General features: G+C 45.2%; 1 non-coding gene across 1 annotated transcript; it reads left to right on the forward strand.

The window, feature by feature from the left end:
- The first annotated feature begins 513 nt into the window (after window positions 1-513).
- On the forward strand, window positions 514-585 carry TRNAQ-UUG (transfer RNA glutamine (anticodon UUG)). The gene has a single exon. It is a non-coding gene; the product is annotated as a tRNA-Gln (tRNA).
- Window positions 586-4,215: the final 3,630 nt, after the last annotated feature.

A 4,215-nucleotide genomic window follows, 5' to 3' on the forward strand; every position in this document is an offset into this window, starting at 1 on the left:
GCCCCACCTCGGGAAATTATTTTTTAATCTTATTTTTATTTTTTTAAACAATTTATTTATTTTAGCAGAGTGAAAGCAGAGTGAAACATAGTCCTTTGGAAATGCTCAAATGATAATAATGAAAGACCAAGTAGAAAATCTATGGCATATGTCACATCAGATGTGGCATATGCCACATGACTGAGTGACACGTGTCACATGCCAGACTTGGGCTCCAACCCCTTCTCCGCCTGTAGCATTACACACCAGAGGTTTCTCAGTAGAGCAACAAATCTTGGGGCTATTTAAGGCACTGCTCTAAAAGGACATTGTAAAGTATTAGACCCTTCGTTTTATTTGTACCTACTTGTAAGTTTATTTTTTTTAACACTTAGTTGTAAAATTCTCCTCTTTAGTTGCGCTCTGTTGACTATGTGAAGTTTGAAATACACTAAAAAGAATGGATCAGAAAATAGTGACTGACTGCACCACACTGATTTTCTATAAAAAAAAGTGACATGTGGTTGGGCAGGCGGTTCCATGGTGTAATGGTTAGCACTCTGGACTTTGAATCCAGCGATCCGAGTTCGAATCTCGGTGGAACCTTGTTTACTTTTTTTTGTAGATTTAAAAAAATATATTTTAGGTCTTCAGCAGTGAGCAGAGAAGCCATTTGTATCTCTTCCTGTTTTTATTCTCGTGGTCTCTGTGGCCTACTGACATTGATGTCCCCCTGGCGTGACTTTGTGCAGGTGGCACAGGACAACCAGGCCGGACTGGGAAGAGGTGGAGTTATGAAGGAGCGGGGTTAAGATATAACATGTATAAGTAGGGCAGCATGAGGTAGTTAGGCACTCCATGGAGCCATTTCCATCCAGGTAGTCCGGAAATATTTGAGGCATAGTTTACTATAGGTCATATTTTTTAAAGACTTCATTAATATTAGCACTTATAAATAAAGGTGATGGCAAGTAGTGTCGTGGTGAGGGAAGCGATGTCCACGTTGTGTGCAACTGGTAGGGAGGATTTATTGAAGCTGGGCATTCCTGAACAGGTGTAGATTGGTATGGTCAGACCGTCGGGAAAAGCTTCAGGTGGGGTGGCAGCTGCAGTGGCAGCACGTTTGCGGAACAGAGGGAGCAAACAAAGCAGAAGGGTGTCAGCTGTGGTGGATAATATTAAGGAGATAGAGGTAAGAGAGTCAATATATCAATCAGGAATTATAAGTGCGGCTAATCACACAATAGGGGTTCCAGGCACTTAAAGCCTTAAAGGCTTATTCGAACAGCCAGATCATGAGAACCATTTGGAATTCTGGAAGTGAGATGGTGGTCCCGAGGTGCATCAGGAGGATTTTCGTGTAGTTCCTAGGAGTCCCCCAGGACCCGCACGTTTTGCATAACCCAAACTGAGGGCTTGGCGTCCCGACCGCTTCCCAACACCCCCACAGGATATGTCAGCCGTTAGACCAGCTAGCTCCAAGGTGCCACTTTCACCCCCCTGTATTCTACAGAGGTTTAGGTAGTTTCTGGCAACCACTGAACATGACAACCCTGATTCCTCAGGGATCATGGAAAACAGTACAGTACGTTTTGCTCAGACACTCGTGCTTGCTGTCTCTCAGAAAATACACAGGATGGTGGTTAGGTCGTTTCAATAAGTATTTATTGGTCCAGCGACAACCTTGTGTAAAACATATGTGCTGCGACAATCAGGAGACAGAAACATACGAAAGAGATTGCTAGTACCAATATAGTGAATAGTATCTACATGTCCACCATAGTGCTAATAAGATGAACATAAGCAGTTCAGATAAAAACAGTAGCACTTGCATATTCCTAAAATGCTCGCCCTAAGTAATTTGCCTAAATGTATTTAGCCTAACCTGGAGGTGTAGGTGTGTATTAGGCCTGGGCGAAGTACTACGCTACGCTCGCGTAGTTTGTGAAGTTTGCGCTACTTCGCATTACGCGAACTGCACGTAGCACAGTGCAAACACGCGTAGTGTAGTGCAGCAGTCATTTATTGCTTGCTCATGGTCCTCAACGTCACGTTGGCGACTGCGAGCAAGCAAAATGACATGCCGGCGAGACTTTTCCTCGTTCCTCGTTCGCGATCAGCAACATCAAGTTGCTGATCGCGAGCGTGGAAAATAAACCTCCTGGCGAGATTCTCAACGCGGGGAGGTCAGGTTTCTCATTGTGAGTGGTCACGTATGCTCTCGCAATGAGAAACTACCAGTCCGCTTTGAGAAAGCTGCCGCTCGAGTAAAAGTCTACTCGAGCGACAGAAAACTACAGCTCACACTGTGCAAGATGCAGTTTTCAATGATTACAGAGTGCCGGCTGCTTGTCCGCACTGTGCAATCATTGAAAATGGCATCTTGCACAGTGCGAACAGGCTACTACGCAGTTCGCGTAGTGCTATGCGTAGCTCACGTAGTGCGAAGTGCACTTTGCATAGCTTCGCGAAGCGCTACTTCGCAAATTACGCCCAGCCCTAGTGTGTATGCGTATAGGTATGTGTATCTGTAGCCAATAAACCCCCAGAGAAGAACCAGCCACCTCATCTGATGGTTAGAAATGAAGGACCCTGTCTCTGAGTTAAGGATGACAACCTGCATGGGTTGTCAGACTGCTGCTTGTTGGAGTGTCGGCTTGCAGGACACCGACTCAGCTTGGAAGGAATTCTCCTCTAGTTTGTAGGGGGAGTGCTGGTCTTTTATATTAAAGTGGTCACTCCAGGGTTTTTTCTAGAATCAATATGTTTTTAAAACAATCATGGATGTTTTGAAAACAATCATAAATGTTTTGAAAACAATCACCAATGTTTTTCTAAATAATTGCGATTATGCACAACTTGCTGTTGGCCAAGGATGAAAACAATTATGTCCCTAAAATCTGCCATCCCTGGGGTCATCTTTATGTACGTCATGGACAGAGATTCTGTTATAATACTAAGAGCCTGGTTTCGAAGAGACAGGAGCAAGCTATTAGGTAAAAGGTCACCTGTTTAGAATCATTATAGTCTTGTTCATGAGATGATGTATGGAAAATGGGGTATACATGATGGAACTATCGTAAAAGACATGACACCTACTCCTCATCAAAAGATCAACAAGATCAGCTAAGTAATGATACGGCTAACGCTATTAAAAAGGCATAAAATCATTTATGATAAAAAATATACTAAAGCATTAAAAAAAAGTAATTTCCCCCTAAAAGCGTTCAACAAGGTCTTTCAAAACTCATATATGTTGCGATTATTGCACTGAGCAACTTGAAAGCCACGAACCTCAATTAGAGCAGGGAAGAAATATAAAACAAAGTCAGTTTCGACCTTCAATGTTTAAAAGGTTGCCAAATGGTTCCCAGCACAAGAGAGGCCAAATTGTTTATGAATCCTGCGCTGAAGACTCAACACCGCTGAACATCGTATCTGCTGATGGCATTCCCTCCAGTACTTCCAGTATCATGTCGAGTGAGAAAAAAGGCGTTCATCTCTGGTTACCACGGAAGCCGCCTGGGAAAAATTAGATGCCTGCACGCCTTATACCAATGTCTGAACCTCTGGAGCAGAGCCGATATCCCTTCGCAACAGGAGCAGAATCATCCCCCACCAAGCACCCACCAAGCCCTGATTCTTCTGGACCTGTCGGCGGCCTTTGACACGGTCGACCACACCATCTTGGTCGACCGTGTCAAAGAGGCTGGTATCGGAGGGACAGCTCTTGACTGGGTCCGCTCATTCCTGACGAACCGCCACCAATCTGTCCGACTCTCCCATTTTTCGGCTGACAGGATGAAACTCACTTGCGGTGTGCCACAGGGTTCGTCTCTGTCCCCACTTCTTTTTAATTTGTACCTTACCCCCCTGATCCGCTCCCTCCGGGGAAGGAATGTCACTGCATTTAACTATGCAGATGACATTCAGCTCATCTTCAATCTTGACTCCTCGCAGGATGCGGCTCAGGACTTCCAGTCTACCCTCTGTCATATCAGCAATTGGATGGGCACTCACCATCTCAAACTCAACCCGACAAGACGGAGCTTGTTCTTGTCGGAGGCCCATCCAACCCCTGGAACTCCACCTTCTGGCCCCCTGCCCTTGGCCCCTCCCCCCGCCCTGCTGACAAAGTCAAAAGCTTGGGGGTCTACATTTCTCATGATCTCTCCATGCAACATCAGGTCAGTGCTACAGTGTCTTCCTGCTTCCACCAGCTCAGAAAAATTCGCA

This window comes from Lissotriton vulgaris, chromosome 1_1, assembly GCF_964263255.1.
Source record: "Lissotriton vulgaris chromosome 1_1, aLisVul1.2, whole genome shotgun sequence".
Lineage (NCBI taxonomy): Eukaryota > Metazoa > Chordata > Amphibia > Caudata > Salamandridae > Lissotriton > Lissotriton vulgaris.